The sequence below is a fragment of the Amphiura filiformis genome, chromosome 14 (genome assembly GCF_039555335.1).
Source record: "Amphiura filiformis chromosome 14, Afil_fr2py, whole genome shotgun sequence".
NCBI lineage: Eukaryota > Metazoa > Echinodermata > Ophiuroidea > Amphilepidida > Amphiuridae > Amphiura > Amphiura filiformis.
The window spans coordinates 39,626,844-39,648,845 of NC_092641.1; positions in this window are offsets into that span (position 1 = coordinate 39,626,844).

Below are 22,002 nucleotides of genomic sequence, written 5' to 3' on the forward strand. Positions count from 1 at the left end.
TAACCTCTAGTTAATATTTATCGAAGAAAAAAAAAAAAATCGAGTAGGTCTAATTTTTTGTTACGTATTGGGCTCTTTGCATTTTTATGCGTTTTGGAGGTTACACTGTCGGAAAAGCTCTTTTATCCGGATTTTTTCTCATATATGGACATGACTTGACCTCCGGTTAATCAAAGAAAGAAAAAAATTCGAGTGGGTCTAATTTGTGTTACGTATTGGGCTCTATACATTTTTTATGCGTTTTGGAAGTTACACTGTCGGAAAAGCCCTTTTATCCAAATTTTTTTCGCATATATGGACATGACCTGACCTCCAGTTAATATTTATCGAAAGAAACAAATTCGAGTGGGTCTAATTTTTTGTTACGTATTGGGCTCTATACATTTTTTATGCGTTTTGGAGGTTACACTGTCGGAAAAGCTCTTTTATCCGGATTTTTTCGCATATATTGACATGACCTGACCTCCAGTTAATATTTATCGAAGAAAGAAAAAAAAACTCGAGTGGGTCTAATTTTTTGTTACGTATTGGGCCCTTGACATTTTTATGCGTTTTGGAGGTTACACTGTCGGAAAAGCTCTTTTATCCGGATTTTTTCGCATATATGGACATGACTTGTCCTCCGGTTAATATTTATCGAAGAAAGAAAAACATTCGAGTGGTTCTATTTTTTGTTACGTACTGGGCTTTATACATTTTCTATGCGTTTTAGAGGTTACACTGTTGGAAAAGCTCTTTTATCGGGATTTTTTTCGCATGGACATGACCTGACCTCCAGTTAATATTTATCGAGGAAAGAAAAAATTCGAATGGTTCTATTTTTTTGTTACGTATTGGGCTCTATACATTTTTGTGCGTTTTGGAGGTTACATTGTCGGAAAAGCTCTTTTATCCGGATTTTGTTCGTATATGGACATGACTTGACCTCCGGTTAATATTTATCGAAGAAAGAACAAAAGATCGAGTGGATCTAATTTTTTGTTACGTTATGCGTTTTGGAAGTTACACAGTCGGAAAAGTTCTTTTATGCGGAATTTTTCGCATGTATGAACTTGACCTCACCTCCGATTAATATTTATCGAAGTAAGAAAAAAATTCAATTTTTTTTGCATAAATGGAGTTGACCTGACTTACGGTTAATACCTATCGAAGAAAGAAAAAAGCGGAGAGGGTCTAATTGTTACGTTATGCGTTTTGGCTCCGACACTGTCGAAAAAGTTCTTTTTCCGGATTTTTCGCATAAATGCACTTGACTTGACCTCCGGTTAATATTTATCGAAGAAAGAAACAAAACCGAGAGGGTCTAATTTTTTGTTACGTTATGCGTTTTGGCTCCGACACTGTCCGAAAAGTTCTTTCATCCGGATTTTTTCGCATTTTGTCTTGACCTCCAACATTTATCGAAGAAAGATAAAAAAAAAATCGAGTGAGGATTAAAAAAAAAATTGTACAGATATAGAAACTAAATGGTTTTTTTTAATTTAATTTTTTTTGAAAGACTAGTCTTAATTGATTATCTAACAAGTAGGCCTATTCAGTAGTAAAAATTGACAATGTCCCTAATGGATGAACCAGTATTTAATACTTGTTAGGATTTTTAAAAGCTGAAGGTTTAAAAAATCGACTGGACCGACCGGCCCATTTTGAACATAGAATAGCTTGTTATTTAGAGGGCGAATGCGTACGGGATGAGAATGTGCTGGGATGAAAATGTGCGGGCCGCGTGGAAATATACGTGGTGAAAGTGTGCGGGGTGAAGTGTCCAGTATTATCCCATACTTACAATTTATTATGAATCGGATATTCATATTGGTATCGGTACCTTGCGAAAAAGTTATATTCGATCATCGATTTTTATTACACAAGATAATAATTATCTAGCTCAGTATGGGCGAATATCGTGAGTAATTATACAAAAAATATGTCCAATATACGATATTTGTTAATGTCACTGATATAATTTGATAACAAGCTATTTAAACGTGTGTGCAAATCCTATTGGGTGACGCACGTTATAAAAATGGAGAAATTATGAAAAATTATAAATTATTATCCTGGTGGGCCAGAAAATGTGTTATTTTAATGCTTACATTCTTAAGAGGGTTGACCATGTGTTGTATTCTTTCTTTTTTATTTTAAATTGTTTTATTATTATTGTTTTTCTCTCAAAACTTGCCCCTTCTCTAGATCGTGGCCCCATTTACTCCCATTTTTTATTTTACTGAGAAATTTGCTCAATTTTGCTGGGAGAATTTGCTTTAAAATGAGTATATATGGCCGTTGCCATGGAAACTGCCTTCACTTTGAATGCTCCTAATAGCTTAAAATTAAAGCTTGTATATCAATAATATAAAGTGTAATACAAACTTTTGTGATAAACATTTTCATTCCCCACAAACACTTTGTGGGTCAACCAGGAATCAAATTTAAAAGAAGAGAATCCATTTTTCTGGAATCCGTCACCCCGCCTCTAGCCTCCTGTTATGCATACGGTGCGCCTAACTTTATAGGCCATATGCCTTTAACCATTATTAGTTTTCTAAATCACACCAGAAAGCATCAAATTAGTTCAAAGTAGTCGAATGTCAATTTTCCGGGGGGCTTTCCCACTGAAGCTCTGGACCCCGACAGAGGCCTACCTAGCATTGAGCCCCTGGACCCCCTGTCGATGTCTTTGGGCACGCCCATGATATTCTTGCAGCAATTTCATGTTCAAGGGGGGGCAGGACACGTCATTCTCCTCCATAGTAATTGCTAACTTGTTTTTATACTTTTGTAGGCCTACATCGCGGCATCACATAATCAGTTGTACAGTGACTTGTTAACTCTAAAAGTAAATCTATGATTTTAGTGCTGTAACAGTTTGACTGGATAATGTGAGAACCAGTACAAGTGTCAACCGAAAGTATTCGATAAAAACAAATCAAAAACAAAAAAGACCAAGGACTTGTTTTTAGTTTAAAACATCAATTTTTTTTTACCTGATTGGTGGGGGAACCTGAAAGGGGAACGTAAAAATCGAGAAAAAATATGGAAATCCTCCATCCCCCTTTTCTGGCGTAGATATTAAATGACCGCTCCCTAAATACTGCAAAAATCTGAAATGTGTGAAAATCATAGATTTTCTATTATGTTGTCCTGCAATCACACCAAATTTGTCTGAAACCAATTAACATGAGTTTTGTGTAAGTTTGGCACATGTGTAAACATACAACAAATTTGCAAAAAAGGTTTTTAAAAAAACTGAAAAAAAATCGTGCATTAATTGTGGCTTTTAAGGGGGTATGCAAAATGAAGGGGCACATCTTCTCGTTCTATTGGTGGCATCGGTATCAATGTAACGTACATGCTTTTAAAGGTAGAAGCCAAAAGGTGGTACATCACTGGTGTTTTATATTCACTTCATTTTGGAAAGCTTACTATCAACGGATTTCGTTAAAATTTTGGATATGTGTTGCTAACACATTAGGGAAATAAAGTTGATATGTAAAATGGAAATAAGCGCTTCCTGATTTCTTTTATGACTTCATGAACTTGGTGCTCCACAAAAACAAAGTGGTTAAAATGCTTCTATTTTCAATTTTGAGCTATATTTTTAACTTGCGACATTTGCATTATTTCACTGAAACTTAATTAAGCCATAGGTAACAGGTTACCACAACCACACTACAGCAATTCTTGTCACCTATACCACCATATTAGGTAGTTTTTCGTAAGCCTCACTTTTGTGATTTTGGTAACTATTTTATATTTATGTGTCCAATCCATCTCAACTAGGCAATCTAAATTGTACTCACCATTTACATCCCAAGGTATTTTAGTATATCCACCTCACACCTTTTCAATATTATATCCAGTAAAAAACAAAATATTAAAATTGATGCCTCATTATAATATCACAGACTATCACAAGTTTTCAAAATGGATGCCTAAATTTGACCTGAACCAAGTGACCTATAACCTGACCTATGATGACATATAGCCTTTTTTTCGCTCAGGTACACCTGAGTGAAAATATACATCCAGTTTTGACCTTGGAATTAAAGTCGACCTTTGAACCTAAGTAGCTCCAAGTCAGGCTTCTTCTGCAAATGCTTTTGCTTTGTCTTCACTAAAAATATTTTACAGGATAATATTTGATAGGATAATGCCTGGTAATGGAAATGCAGACTATAAATGCTAGCTACTAAATTAACCTCACTCCCTATGACATAGTTCATAATATATATGCAGCAGTGAGATATCTAACTTGAGGTGGGCATAGAATATTAGCCTCATTTCCCATGAAATTACTTATAAAACTGTTCTGTAGCCCATAGTGGAGGGTTTTTTTTACCTGGGGATGATATTAGTTTCAATAGTTATAGGTGTTGACAGATTGATAGTGGTCTGGAAGTTCAAGTTAGTAAATTACATACTGCTCAGGAACTTCTTTAGATCAGATTTTGTTTGCCAGCCAACTAGATCAGTGTGCATGGCCAAATATACAATACCAAATGCCCATGAACTTCTTAAATTTGCATTGAGAGGTACTTGTTCTGACTGATATGGATTTGATATAATCAGCCCAGCATAACAACATTATTTACAACATTGAATTTTAAGGCCAAATGTTTATATCTTCTCCATTATTGCACACAGTATTTTGATGCATTATCTGAATAGGTATAGTTTCATACACGTAGCCCTTAAGGCTTCAACTTTTACTTTTCCTCTCTAGTTGAAAGTAAGTGACCACTAATGTAATGAAGTTCTTAGCATTAACCAAAACAGGTCCAGTTTTAAACCTTTAACTTGTTGTTTTCATACAATTTTAATTGATTTTGTATTAAATTATACAAGTTTTTGGTTATTTCATGATCCCACCAGCTACATCATAATTTTGCACTTCTGTACCAAAAACAAAACCAAAAACAGATAAAATGGGATATTCTTATCATTTTGGACAATGATAATCAGCCTTCTGGAACGTTAAACTTTTACTGTATTTCCTAAAAATCACCCAAGTCTTAAGAAACCTCATCATTATCATTATCTATCACACATCATATCATATCTATACATATCCCAACAGGCTCTACATTAGTAGATATGCAGTCTCTAAATATTGAAGAGCTAATCACCCTAGTGGAACGTTATATTTACCCTTTTAATCAAAATGCTTAAGGATCTTCACAATCTTATATCTTAATCTTATGTAGGCCTACATATAAAAAACAGTATCATTAGCCCTAATTATAAGAAACGCGACCTTATTCAACACCAACGACCTACATTGCATAACTATGTGTTCTAATCATGCCTGAGCACTCTCTTTTAAAGGGGTTTTTATTAAATCTCTTTTCCTAACAACACATTATAGAAGGTACATAGTATTAAATTGACTATGCATCCATTGTGGAAAAGTTTATTTAATTTATTCAGTGTTATTTAGCATGCATTGCTGAATAAGTTTTCTAAAGATAGTATCACAAAGGATTTAATGTATTCTATTCATGTACTCTACTTAAAGAGAATAAATTATAGTTTGTTATGAAACATGTACTTCATATATTTGTAACAAAAAAAAAGAAGAGGGATACTGATCAAAATCATGGTATTATATCCCCTTAAGCAGAATCCATATTACCTTCCCTGAGTCCTCGACCATACCCGTCCTGAGGGCCAGGTCGATTCGCACCCAAAACAATTCGGTCCCACGGCAATTCGGCCACAAACCACTTTGAGCACATGCAATTTCTGTTCCAAACAAAATCGGTAATTTACCAATAAACTGTATATGGTTTTTAATATAAATGTTACGTTCATCATTAAACAGAGAAAATTAAAAGATATATCATGAAAGAGGACGCCCCAAAAGGACAAAAACATGAAACTATACGAAGGAAGGAATATATGCTAGTATGGTGCCCAGTCATTCCTTTTTGATTGCGGTAACGTAACTTTGCGGGCTGCCGCTAGAAGGGGGTGGGGTGGTATGGGTTGAGACACCCCTCCTCCAATTTTTAATGTTGTCGGCAAAAGTGACGGTTGTCGGCAAAACATATAGGATTGTCGGCAGATTACAAAAGCCAATGTGCGGAATATTGTTATTGTAAAAGTAGTTAATAATGAAAAAAAAAATATTGAGGAAAAATTTTGATAATTACCCCCCCCCCCCCCACACACACACACACTTTTTAGATTCTTAAGAACAATTGTATTAGACAGACCAAGATCTTTCCGGCGGCAAAATTATGCCGTATACCCCACCACCCCCAATCCGATTGGTCTAACGACGCCTCTGCTTACTTTGGGTCAGGGTGCCTGGGGCCGAAAGTAGATCGGGTGCACTGACAAAGGGTGTAAAATGTTACTAAAGGTTCGCTATTCCGAAAAAACGGTTCTCTATTTTGAAGGTTATCTATTCCGAAAATTGTCAAAACACAAACAGGCTCTCTATTCCGAAAACAAAAAAGGTTCTATATTCCGAAGATGAAATAAGTTCGTTATTCCGAATATGAAAAATGGGTTCTCTATTCCGAAATCGAATAAAGGTTCTTTATTTCGAAACAAGTCACCGTGTTCTCTACTCCGAATATGAAAAAATGTTCTCTATTCGGAATATGAAAAAAACATTCTTCATTCCGAAATCTAAATAAGGTTCTTTATTCCGAAATGAGTCACCGTGATCTCTATTCCGAATCTGTCGTTGTTGAATCATGTTTGCGCCCTCTAGAAAGGTCCTTTGAAGTTGACCAAAGCACCACTAAACTAATGTGTCATGTGTGGAAGAACCGTAATAAATGTCTGGTTTAAAAAAAAAATATAATTCGATAGAGGTATCTGGAGTTCCTCTGATTTCTTGTGAAGGTAGAGAATAGTTTGAAGTTTGTAACTGTGGAGTCTGCAATGCTTTGCACGTGAAGAACAATTATAGAAAATTAGCTAATTTGCATACAATTTGCATGGTCACCTCACCGTCATCATGCATGGTCATCAAGTATATTGCTAATCAGACAATCTGAACATTCAACAAACTTTAACCATTATGTAGGCCTAATAATCACATATAATCACATAATCACTTACTTGGAATGAAGCAAATTTAAAACATTGCTGTTCCTTACCTACATAAATTTGCATACTACATTTTAACAATTTGGGCAATTTTACAATCTTGTAAATTTGCGTTGTTAGATAAAATATAATTCATATTTCTTTTATTGAGTATAGCTATAATCAAGGAAAAACATTTCTTCAGAAGAAGTTTGGGGTCCGGGTGTGAGCGTATTCGTGGGGAATCTACTGAAGATAGGTGATGGCGATGTCATTGCTATCTACTAAAGATAGCTGATGACTATGTGAAGTCATTTCTATCTACTGAAGATGGCTGATGGCTATATGTGATGTCAGTGCTACCTACTGATATTAGCGGAAGGCTATGTGAAGTCTTTGTTATCTGCTGAAGATAGCTGAAGTTATTCTCACCTACTAAAGGGAAACAGGCAGGCCTCGAAATAAGAAGAAAAATCCAAGGGTCCTCTGGACCCTTGGCCTTGAAATTTCAAGGGTCCTCACCAATTTTCAAGGGTCCGACCTCGGACCCTTGCCTTTATTAGCTACGGCGATAACAGTATGTAGATTGTAGAAAATTGAAAACCCGGGTTGAAAACTTGATGGGAAACTAAAATGAAAGTGTACCCAGGGAGCTGGACGTATAATGTGAACCAGATGTTCCAGTGGAACAACAAAACTAGGATTTTCTGCTCTTTGCCTAGTTCAATTTTTACGGGTCACGCGGACCCGTACCGTAGGAAATTTGTGGGTCCGCGCCTACTTTCACGGGTATTTGACGCAAGGACGCGCCTTATTTCGAGCGCTGGAAACAGGACATTTCGCATCCCTACCATTTCACCCCCTACGTGCTGAACTGCTGGATATAGTGCCCACACACCATGTATCTACTAAAGGGAAACAGGACACTTCGCCTACCTGACATTTCGCCCCCTATATGCTGAACTGCTAAATACAGTGCCAACCCACCGAATTAGTTATGGTTAGGGTTTAGGGTTTGGATTAGGGTAATGGTTTAGGGTTTAGGATATTCGGGTTAAGGTTTTCAGAGCGTAAGGGTAAGGGCGCTGCTTGTGGTTAGGGTTTTGGTTTGGGACTTGGGTTAAGATTTATAGTTATAGGGCTTAGGGTTAGGGTTAAAGGTTAGGGTTAGGGTATTGTCAACTTGATACAGTATTTGCCAATTTAGAAATGGTCATATAAAGTCATTGTTATCTATTGATATTAGCTGATGACTATGTAAAGTCATATATATTTACTGAGGTTGCTGATGTGAAGTAATTGCTATCTACTGAAGATAGCTGATGGCTATGTAAAGACAGTGCTATCAAATGATAGCAGGTTGTTCTGTGAAGTCATTGCTATCTACTGAAGATCTACTGAAGATCTACTGACGAGGGTCATTCAAAAAGTTCTACCTCCACTCTTATAACTTCTGTCCTGTATAAAATGATAGCTTCTTCAAGCTTAGCATAATTGTACATTTAAATGTTACCTACACTGTATTTTGATACATTTTCCATATTTTTGTAGGTGAACTCATAACCAGAGTAAGATTTTATATTCCGGAAACGATAAAAAGTCGTAAACATTTAAATGAAAATATGTGTGTATTCCTCTTAGGAGATTAGATCGATCTACAAGTGTTATGATTAGGTAAAGAAAAAGTTGTTGCATTGCCCTCCGCGGCCGGGTCAAAATCGCGAAAATAATTATGGGCCCGGTTTTTTGGGGTTTAAAAAATAAATAAATCAGTAAACTAAGAGTTAATTGTGAAAGACCTTGATATTATTTACTTCAATAAAAATTTCTTTAAACATCGGGTAGAAAATACAGCCGATATTATGCATTTGCCTCTCTTCACTCATGTTACTGTAAAATAGTAGGTATCAAATGGTTGAGTTGGTACAAAAAAGTCCGGCCGGCTGTACCAAGATTTTAGGCTTGGGAGGGCAAGACAACAATTTAGTTTTTTTGGCCTAATATGCTAGCATATTATAACTGAAACAACATCAAATGTGTAACCAAACATCAATAATACCAGTTATAACAATGTATTTTAGGTTTAAAAACATATCCCAGCATCCCATTATTTTCGGTAAATCCCATAAGCCTTTGCGAGTACACCTGAGATGTCGTTACTTGACGTCACGTCGACATATATAATGCGCAGTAACGATGTTTGCTAAACGATGTTCGCATCGGCCTGACGCGTACTGAAGTCAAATGACGACATATCAGGTGTAATCGCAAAGGCTTATGGGTTCACCGAAAAGATCAATTACACGAAATAGATACTGAAGTAATAATTTAGCAAGATTGAAAAAATATTTGCGTGTCCGATTACCGCTCCGCACCACACCCTAAATCAGCACCAATGGAGTATGGAGTAGGCCTATTTTAGAACCGGAAACTGGGGCGGGTTAATGGGGTTACAGAACTTTTTGTTCATAGGTCGTACGTAATTATGTATCATTCCATTATCCAACCGAACCAAGATTGTGGGACAGTCTGTGCACACATCTCACACAACACGCATCTCAAAGTTTGTTCGGTGCATCATGCAGTTATTGTTGCCTACATGTATGCACACAACACAGGGGCACTCACAATAGGCAATTGATCCCTACTGGTAGCGCTGTGTTGTAGATATAGGAGATGAATTAGTTAGCGTCATATATCAAAAAGTATAAAAGCTATGATTTTAGTACTTGCTCTATGTTTCAATTACTTATTCTTTTCAAAATTTCTGAATTTTCAACCCGGTACATGCTTCAATAACGAGGGACCATACATTTGTATGAGAAAGAAATCCTACCATCTATATCCAAACTCCCGTGTGTCACGAAACCGTAATAGGTACAAACTTAGTACTTTCTGTCAATCAAGTATGGTTTATTCTCTACATGTCAATCTTTAAATCAATAGCATAGTCCTTAAAATAACGGGGGACCACCTTGATGAGTAAATGACAGCAAACCATTGCAAAATACCCCAAAACTCGGTCAGTGGAGCTCTGCCCGTACATGTCAATAACGTCATTATCCATTGGATTAGTCGACCGTAGCGGACAATTCGATCGCTCATTGGATTTATATTATCACGTGGTAATAAATTTGCATTGGACAACCGATTACTACAGGGTGAGTCAAAAAAAGTGCAATAGAGAAAAGAATCCATTTTTATTTAAGAACCGATTTGAACCTTACAGGTTTTAAAACATTTTATGAATGATATATCCATTAGTAACATTGTGTGAAAAAACCAAGGAATTAGCATTTACCGTTTTGTTTTTATGATACATTTTATAGCGATACCCAATTTTAATGTTTGTCCAAGAAACATCTAAAATTTGAAAGTGAGCCCACTTTGTGTAAGGTAGATTTGGAACAACTGCTATTTTCTTAACCTCATTGGCGTTGAAATAAAATGGAGCACCCAAATTGTTATTGTCCTTGGTCTTGTTTAAGGAAAAGAAACATTATTTGTTGTTATTTTCATTTTACCTTTACTTTAAAGATGTTTATTCTCTATCAAAAACATACAAATTTGCAGGCGGATTTTTTCAAATGACAAATTGAAATGCGCGTAAATTGAAGTGGAGCGAATTATAAAATATCCAGTAAGTTGGACATACTGGGATTAAAAAAACTGGAGCTGTTGGAGTCGAGTGAGGTGTGAAGGACTTAAAGTAATGTTTAAAAGTTTGTTTGAACAGAAAAAGAAATGAAAATAACGCAAAAATCAACCAAGTTTAAGTTAAAGTCAGTTTCGGAGCTGATGCCTTTATCGTGCATTGTGTGCTCTCATTCAAAATACATGGTACCTCGTGGACAAATAATGAAATTGGGTATCATAGCAAAATGACTCATAAAAATTAAACAATAGATGTGATTGACTTCAGTTTTTCACAGAAGGTGCCTATTGAGTGTGGCATTTATTAAAACTTTCAATAATAGGAAAGTTCAAAGTAATTCTTACGTAATTATCGATTCTTTGCGCTATTGCACTTTTTTTGACTCACCCTGTATAATGGTTTAGTACTGCATATCTCGGTTTAATCTTCACTAAGCGGGTTTATGGTTGGAAATGTCACGGTGAATTTGTCGTGGACATAACTGCACTATGGTTTTAACAAGCGATTTGTTACATGGGTATTGTTTCAGTTGGCTTCGCCGCTAAAAATATCAGAATAAAACCATTTTTTTTACATTAACACCTACACATGGAATAACCTATCAAAAATAACACTTTTTTGTCTATAACTAATATTAATGGGATATCAAATGAAGTCGAACCATGAAACCAAAAAATCCTATAAACCCCATTTTTTGACACGCAAACCTCCAATCGCATACCATAACAAAATCTGTGAACTTTTAGTCCTAATGTATATGGCATATTGGATGGCCTAGGGGAAAGTTAGCCCATATTTGCAAGACTATCCTTGCCTTCAAGGTAAAACAAACATACTCATGTTACCCTGGCCATGGGCTGGCCTGGTGTCAGATCTTACCCAGGGAAAGAGGACATGCCAATACGGTATGCGCCTATAAAAGAAATAGTCGGTACTTCATGTTTCTTCAATAAATAAATATTAATTGGAGATCAAATCAAGTAAATCCTTGCGAAAATCCGGATAAAAGAACTTTTCCGAGAGTGTAACCTCCAAAACGCATAACGTAACAAAAAATTAGACCCCCACTTGAATTTTTTTCTTTCTTCGATAAATATTAACTGGAGGTCAGGTCATGTCCATATATGCGAAAAAATCCGGATAAAGGAGCTTTATTGACAGTGTAACGCATAAAAAACGCAAATACGTAAAAAAAAAATTAGACCCACTCGAATTGTTTTTCTTTCTTCGATAAATATTAACTGGAGGTCGGGTCATGTCCATATATGCGAAAAAATCTGGATAAAAGAGCTTTTCCGACAGTGTAACCTCCAAAACGCATAAAAATGTATAGAGCCCAATACGTAACAAAAAATTAGACCCACTCGATTTTTTTTCTTTCTTCAATAAATATTAACCTGAGGTCAAGTCATGGCCATATATGAGAAAAATCCGGATAAAAGAGTTTTTCCGACAGTGTAACCTCCAAAACGCACAAAAAATGTATAGAGCCCAATACGTAACAAAAAATTAGAACCACTCGAATTTTGTTCTTTCTTCGATAAATATTAACTGGAGGTCAGGTAATGTCCATATATGCGAAAAAATCCGGATAAAAGAGCTTTTCCGACAGTGTAAACTCCAAAACGTATAAAAAATGTAAAGAGCCCAATACGTAACAAAAAATTAGACCCACTCGAATTTTTTTCTTTCTACGATAAATATTAACTGGAGGTCAGGTCATGTCCATATATGCGAACAAATCCGGATAAAAGAGCTTTACCGACCGTGTAACGCATAAAGAATGTATAGAGCCCAATACGTAACAAAAAAATTAGACCCACTCGAATTTTTTTCTTTCTTTCTTCGATAAATATTAACTGGAGGTCAGCTCATGTCCATATTTGCGAAAAAATCCGGATAAAAGAACTTTACCGACAGTGTAACCTCCAAAACGCATACAAAATGCAAAGAGCCCAATACTTAACAAAAAATTAGACCCACTCGAATTTTTTTCTTTCTTCGATAAATATTAACTGGAGGTCAGGTCATGTCCATATATGCGAACAAATCCAGATAAAGGAGCTTTACCGACAGTGTAACGCAAAAAAATATATAGAGCCCAATACGTAACACAAAATTAGACCCACTCGATTTTTTTTCTTTGTTCGATAAATATTTACTGGAGGTCAGGTCATGTCCATATATGCGAACAAATCCGGATAAAGGAGCTTTACCGACAGTATAACCCATAAAGAATGTATAGAGCTCAATACGTATCAAAAAATTAGACCCATTCGATTTTTTTCTTTCTTCGATAAATATTAACTGGAGGTCAGCTCATGTCCATATATGCGAAAAAATCCGGATAAAAGAGCTTTACTGACAGTGTAACCTCCAAAACACATAAAAAATGTATAGAGCCCAATACGTAACAAAAAATTAGACCCACTCGATTTTTTTTCTTTCTTCGATAAATATTAACCGGAGGTCAAGTCATGTCCATATATGCGAAAAATCCGGATTAAAGAGCTTTTCCGGATCCAAAACGCATAAAAATGTAAAGAGCCCAATACGTAACAAAAAATTAGACCCACTCGAATTTTTTTTCTTTCTTCGATAAATATTAAATGGAGGTCAGGTCATGTCCATATATGCGAAAAATCCGGATAAAAGAGCTTTTCCGACAGTGTAACCTCCAAAACGCATAAAAAATGTAAAGAGCCCAATACGTAACAATAAATTAGACACACTCGAATTTTTTTTCTTTCTTCGATAAATATTAACTGGAGGTCATGTCATGTCCATATATGCGAAAAATCCGGATAAAGGAGCTTTACCGACAGTGTTACGCATAAAGAATGTATATAGCCCAATACGTAACAAAAAATTAGACCCACTCGAATTTTTTACTTTGTTCGATAAATATTAACTGGAGGTCAGGTCATGTCCATATATGCGAACAAATCCGGATAAAGGAGCTTTACCGACAGTGTAACCCATAAAGAATGTATAGAGCCCAATACGTAACAAAAATTAGACCCATTCGATTTTTTTTCTTTGTTCGATAAATATTAACTGGAGGTCAGGTCATGTCCATATATGCGAACAAATCCGGATAAAGGAGCTTTACCGACAGTATAACCCATAAAGAATGTATAGAGCCCAATACGTATCAAAAAATTAGACCCATTCGATTTTTTTTTTCTTCGATAAATATTAACTGGAGGTCAGCTCATGTCCATATATGCGAAAAAATCCGGATAAAAGAGCTTTACTGACAGTGTAACCTCCAAAACACATAAAAAATGTATAGAGCCCAATACGTAACAAAAAATTAGACCCACTCGATTTTTTTTTTTCTTTCTTCGATAAATATTAACCGGAGGTCAAGTCATGTCCATATAGGCGTAAAAATCCGGATTAAAGAGCTTTTCCGACAGTGTAACCTCCAAAACGCATAAAAAATGTAAAGAGCCCAATACGTAACAAAAAATTAGACCCACTCGAATTTTTTCTTTCTTCGATAAATATTAAATGGAGGTCAGGTCATGTCCATATATGCGAAAAAATCCGGATAAAAGAGCTTTTCCGACAGTGTAACCTCCAAAACGCATAAAAAATGTAAAGAGCCCAATACGTAACAATAAATTAGACACACTCGAATTTTTTTTCTTTCTTCGATAAATATTAACTGGAGGTCATGTCATGTCCATATATGCGAAAAATCCGGATAAAGGAGCTTTACCGACAGTGTTACGCATAAAGAATGTATATAGCCCAATACGTAACAAAAAATTAGACCCACTCGAATTTTTTACTTTGTTCGATAAATATTAACTGGAGGTCAGGTCATGTCCATATGTGCGAAAAATCCGGATAAAAGAGCTTTACCGACCGTGTAACACATAAAGAATGTATAGAGCCCAATACGTAACAAAAAATTAGACTCACTCGAATTTTTTTCTTTCTTCGATAAATATTAAATGGAGGTCAGTTCATGTCCATATATGCAAAAAATCCGGATAAAAGAGCTTTTCCGACAGTGTAACCTCCAAAACGCATAAAAAATGTAAAGAGCCCAATACGTAACAAAAAATTAGACCCACTCGAATTTTTTTTCTTCTTCGATAAATATTAACTGGAGGTCAGCTCATGTCCATGTATGCGAAAAAATCCGGATAAAAGAGCTTTACCGACAGTGTAACCTCCAAAACACATAAAAAATGTATAGAGCCCAATACGTAACAAAAAATTAGACCCACTCGAATTGTTTTCTTTCTTCGATAAATATTAACCGGAGGTCAAGTCATTTCCATATATGCGAAAAAATCCGGATAAAAGAGCTTTTCCGACAGTGTAACCTCCAAAACACATAAAAAATGTAAAGAGCCCAATACGTAACAAAAAATTAGACCCACTCGATTTTTTTTCTTTGTTCGATAAATATTAACTGGAGGTCAGGTCATGTCCATATATGCGAAAAATCCGGATAAAAGAGCTTTACCGACCGTGAAACGCATAAAAAATGTATAGAGCCCAATACGTAACAAAAAATTAGACCCACTCGAATTTTTTCTTTCTTCGATAAATATTAACTGGAGGTCAGCTCATGTCCATATTTGCGAAAAAATCCGGATAAAAGAACTTTACCGACAGTGTAACCTCCAAAACGCATAAAAAATGCAAAGAGCCCAATACTTAACAAAAAATTAGACCCACTCGAATTTTTTTCTTTGTTCGATAAATATTAACTGGAGGTCAGGTCATGTCCATATATGCGAACAAATCCGGATAAAGGAGCTTTACCGACAGTGTAACCCATAAAGAATGTATAGAGCCCAATACGTAACAAAAAATTAGACCCATTCGATTTTTGTTCTTTGTTCGATAAATATTAACTGGAGGTCAGGTCATGTCCATATATGCGAACAAATCCGGATAAAGGAGCTTTACCGACAGTGTAACCCATAAAGAATGTATAGAGCCCAATACGTAACAAAAAATTAGACCCATTCGATTTTTTTTCTTTCTTCGATAAATATTAACTGGAGGTCAGCTCATGTCCATATATGCGAAACAATCCGGATAAAAGAGCTTTACTGACAGTGTAACCTCCAAAACACATAAAAAATGTATAGAGCCCAATACGTAACAAAAAATTAGACCCACTCGATTTTTTTTCTTTCTTCGATAAATATTAACCGGAGGTCAAGTCATGTCCATATAGGCGTAAAAATCCGGATTAAAGAGCTTTTCCGACAGTGTAACCTCCAAAACGCATAAAAATGTAAAGAGCCCAATACGTAACAAAAAATTAGACCCACTCGAATTTTTTCTTTTTTCGATAAATATTAACTGGAGGTCAGCTCATGTCCATATATGCGAAAAAATCCGGTTAAAAGAGCTTTACCGACAGTGTAACCTCCAAAACACATAAAAATGTATAGAGCCCAATACGTAACAAAAAAAATCCAGCCGAAAAACACTGACAAATATTTTGTTCTAAAAAAAGAGCTTTACCGACAGTGTAACCTCCAAAACACATAAAAATTGTATAGAGCCCAATACGTAACAAAAAAAAATCCAGCCGAAAAACACTGACAAATATTTTGTTCTAAAAATACTCAAAATGATTCTAGAAAGAGTCACAAATGACTCAAAATGAGTTACTGGGTCAATATAAAGTAATTCTATAACAAAAACACGCACTAATAATCATAATTTGCTTTAAAAATAACCAGAGCCCAATACGTAACAAGAAAAATTCTATGTCTAAAGAAAAAAACACTGTCAATTTTTTTTCTAGACGACTCAAAATGACTCAAAATGAGTTACTGAGTCAATATAAAGTAATTCTATAACAAAAACATGCACCTAATAACCATAATCAGCTTTGTTCTAGAATTATTCAAAATGACTCAAAATGAGTTACCGGGTCAATATAAAGTAAGTTTATAGCAAACAAAAAATGCAACTAATCACCACAATAACCAGAGACCAATACGTAACAAAAAATTCTAAGTCTAGAGAAAAAACACTGTCAAAAATTTTTTTCTAGAAAGAATCAAAATGACTCAAAAGGATTTACTGAGTCAATATAAAGTAATTCTATAACAAAAACATGCACCTAAAACCCATAATTTGCTTTAAAAATAACCAGAGCCCAATACGTAACAAAAAATTCTTAAGTCTAGAAAAAAACACTGTCAATTTTTTTTTCTAGAAAGACTCAAAATGACTCAAAAGGATTTACTGAGTCAATATAAAGTAATTCTATAACAAAAACATGCACCTAAAACCCATAATTTGCTTTAAAAATAACCAGAGCCCAATACGTAACAAAAAATTCTAAGTCTAGAGAAAAAACACTGTCAAAATTTTTTTTCTAGAAAGAATCAAAATGACTCAAAAGGATTTACTGAGTCAATATAAAGTAATTCTATAACAAAAACATGCACCTAAAACCCATAATTTGCTTTAAAAATAACCAGAGCCCAATACGTAACAAAAAATTCTAAGTGTAGAGAAAAAACACTGTCAATTTTTTTTTCTAGAAAGACTCAAAATGACTCAAAAGGATTTACTGAGTCAATATAAAGTAATTCTATAACAAAAACATGCATTTAATCATGATAATGTCCTTTTAAAATAACCAGAGGCCAATACGTAATACGACGTAAATAAATTCCAAGTCTAGAGATAAAACACTGTCAAATATTTTGTTCTAGAACGACTCAAAATGAGTTACTGGGTCAATATAAAGTACTTCTATAAAACACATGCACATAATATCCATAATTTGCTTGAAAAACAACCGGAGCCCAATACGTAACAAAAAAATGTATAGAGCCCAATACGTAACAAAAACCACTACAGAGGGAGGGAGTATGAATACAGTAATTTTAATCAAATTTTAGTTTTGTTACGTATTGGGCGGGATGAATTATTTTTTGCCACTTTTTGTTCTAGGTAGAAGAGGTTGAGCCCAATACGTATCAAATTGATACGTACTGGGATTTTGTTACGTACTGGGCTCTTACAGACGTGATATAATTAGCCAATTAGAACCACACTTCTGTATACGCCATAAACTGCGCCAAATTGGCAGACCACTGAAGTTCTCTGCTGAAAATTATACCATAATATATTCATGTTTTCTCTTTTGAATGAATAAAGTAAATGTTAAACGAACATTTGTATTGGTGCATATATGCTCAATTTATTGGTGTGAACCCTGGTATTTCATTGACGATATACCAATGTTGAAGTTGCATAACAAGATACTCTAAACTGGCGAGGCTTATTAATATCTACGTTATGCTTTGCCGCTCATAATTTGAACAGGTCCCCAGAGATGGTATAGTATGCGCTTTACAATTGTGCGGACACGTCGGGTTTGACAGGCAAGATCAGTCGCAATAATTAGAGCTTATCTTCTTGTAGCACAGGGCAGTGTGGTGTAATATTTAATCTCAAATGTTAAAAAGCGTTATTTATGAGATCTGTGTATAACATTGAAATTTTATTTTATCTATTTAATTAGAAACAAAATAAGAATGGTTGGTGGGACCTCAATCATTTCAGGAAGACGTAGACATGCAATGATGAAATGACGTTATAAAATGACCTTGAAACAAATGCAAGCAGGACATTTGTACATTTACAAATTACGGAGTTTTGGCCCACTTCTTAAACGATCTAGTTTATAATCTAGATTTTTGGTGAAAAAAACATGTCACTAGATATAGCGGGTAAAATGGGACCCATAATATGCTTTAATATACCCAAGTGTGTAAAAATATTGAATTCAAAACATGTAATAATGATAACATTGGAATCCTATTGAAGCTATTGGATCGGAGCTGGATCGGAAAATCCCCCGATTGAACAATATCGCGATGCTTATAAATGCAGTACAAGTACGAAATGAAAATGGCTAGGAAGCCAAAAACGTTCGCGGAAAGCATCTGGTGCACTTGTCGAAAAGGGGAAGGGTAAGCCTGACAATGTAACCTGCTGTCATGCTGCTTGATTTAACTAAATGGTGATCATAAACATACAGGGAGAATAGTGCATGTTCTGCCGAATATTTGATTGGATACTAGTCATTCGTCACAAATAAAATGAGTACACTGTGCGCAACAATTTGAATATCTGATTTTTATAATGTGAAAGGAAACTATTAAAATTATACAAATTCGCCCAAAGGTTAGCAAATCGGCGACCACTCTAAGAGTTGAAAGTCAAATGTTTTGATGAAATTTAAAAATTATGTATGGTTATTAAGTGGTTCTGTGGACAGTTTAGTATACATTATTTTGTTTTTTCAACTGAGTTTATTTGGATTGATTTTCTTAAAAGTCATAATGTTGTCATAATGTTTAAGTAACTGTGTCATTCTTAGGAAAAATATAAATGGCTCTATTGGTCTTAAATCTTGTTTGCATGTTTAAAAGGGGTAGATACTATTGTCTTGTGTATTGTGTTAGAATATCAGAATAAATACAAACAAATGTTAAGGAAACTTTCAAAAAACTTTTTATCATGAAATATATGTATATAGCGCCCTCAATTTGCGCACAAATGTACAGTTTATAGAATACAAATGACCACAAAAATATATTTGATGCGATCAAGCAAAATCAGTTTGAAGTAGGCCTGGTCAATTTTGATATTCTTACATTTTCATTTTTAGGGTATCCAAAGCTCCACATTGATGATACCCCATGTCAATACGAAAATTGGTTACAGAGTTAGATAATTTGAACACCGGTACATTAAGAAAAAATTAGAAACGGAAAACAAATTGACGTATCATTATACCCAGGGAGCAAACCCCCATATTTTGATGCAAACTGACTTGGCAAGATATAAAAACGTGTCCTATATAGATGGATTCTATGGACTATAGGCCACATTCCTGTCCAGTGTCCCCTATAGCCCCTTCTCCGGTACCCCTAAACATGCCTTTCGTATTCCCAACTCCATCCTCAGTACACCTAACTCTGTCCCCGGTACCCATGTTCCAAATCCTGGGACTTCTAACTCCATCATTAGTACCCCTAACCTTATCCCTGGGTCCCCTAACACCAACTATGGGACTCTCCTCACTCCTGGACCCCTAACTCTGTCCACTGAACCCCTAACCTTGGTACCCAAAACCCCATTGCTGATACCCCTAATCCCATCCCTGGGTCCCCTAACCCCTTCACCTGAACCCATAAACTGTTGTCCCCATGACCCTCGTAACCCTTTACCCTGTCATTGGCACACCTAACCCCTTTCCTGGTACTCCTAAAGATATCTTTGGACTTTATCAGTGGACGAGACATTACCAGCTACCTTTTCTTCATCGGAAAACCTACATGGTTAGAGTAAAGCAAGACTGTTCCATTGAATCATCCTGCTAGTTTTGCAAGGGCTGACCACAACCTGACAGATGACGACATTGACCAGGCGAGGCAGTTGTTCATTTCAGTCTATTCTAGCAATGACATCGCCCAGTGTAATAGTCTTACAGAGCTCAGGGCTCACAAATTTCTGAAGAGTGATACTACTAACATAAAGAGATTACCGCCAACTGAGGATGGAAAGAGCAGCCTATGCATGCATTATAGACAAAACTGTGATATATCGCTCACGGTGATGTGCGTTAGAAACTTGGTAAAATCCTTCATTAGCGAACTATATTACTTTGAAAAGCTAAAAGGTTGATCCAAAAAAAGGCTCGCGGGCAGAGTTTAAGCGTATCAAAATCGAAAATCTTACACGAAATGACTGAATTTTACGCCTAAGTTTAACACTAGGATGTGAAAAAAAATACAGTATCAAGCACTACAATTTGACCTGACATTTTCTTAAAAAAATGAAAATGATTGCTTTTCATTTGGCCGAGAAAATTAATTTTACATTGAAAAGGTGTAACTCAAAATTTAGCTCATTTCAACACCAAATTCGATCGTTTGTATTGCCACATTAAATGAATGAGTGAGCCTTGCATAACAAAAGAATCGGTTGTCCAGGTTGCTAACTGTACGGTCATATGATCATATAAGGGGAAACATTAACCATGCTCCAAATTCAAAGCATGTCAAATTACTCGCCTAGGTCTTTACTTAGGATGTCTTAAAATACATGTATAACATATTTGAGCATATGACATATAGTTACCAACTAACCAAGTTATGGGCTCAACAGGTCCAGATTAAATTTTTATGTTGCTCCGATCTTCGTAAAAAGTGATGCAAACTGTTCCTCAAGTTTAAGGGATTCAGGAAGTTAATAGTTTTTACTATCTGTGGGGGTCAGAAGATAGATGGTCAATGGATTTTTTTTAATGAAATGCACATCTTTTAACTATTTGCTGTGTAACATGCTAACTGAACATCGCAAACTATCCCTTACTGAAACCTCTAAGCTATCCGAACAATTTGCCTCAACTAATACGGAAATTAGAGCAGCTTTGACTTTTGTCCCATACACAACAAGCAAATCGACCTTAGACCTTTTGTGCCTAATAACCTCTTAACGATATAGGTCATACACGCACACACATTACATTTCTGGGATCCATGTAGTCAGACGTATACTTTTACATATCTGAAAGTGTTATTGGAATCAAATTAATTTGTGCCCCCTGTACGATCCTATGTGGTCATGAGGGGAGGGGAGAAGGTCTCTTTGAGGGTAACGGTCTCAAAATATTGCTTGGCAGACAATAGCATACACAATTTAACAAAAACAAGCTGGTTGTCAACTTTTACGCAAACTTGGAACGTGATTTTTCTAAAATAGAACCAGTCTACTTGAGGTAACACGCAATTGAAACTAAGAAGGAGACTCAAGAGTGAAGTAGGATGCAGGGACCACGCTTTAGCACTAATGTTATACCAAAATAAGTTCAAATCAATCCAAACAACCTCATATTGAAAAAAAAAATAGTATGTTACCGCAGAGCCCCCCATAACTATATGCATATTCTGTCAAAACAAGTCCGTCTCTCAGTTTTATTAAAAACCCATGATGGTTTGTTGAGAATTGTTTTTTAAATAAGCATCATTGCAACATACCTACTATATTGGCATCATTTTACCACATTGCGTACAAAATTTGAATTATGTTTTCATGTGACAGACAACTCTGGTATTATTATACAAATTAGCCCGTCATCTCTAAAGGGAAATTATAAATCTCTGTTAAATATACCTTATTATCGAATAGCCTATATCTGTCGGTCGTGTATAATTTGTATATATGATATGAGTAAATGCCAGACTATATCATTTGTTATCACGACAAGTACAAGGACCTATATCAAAATAACTGTT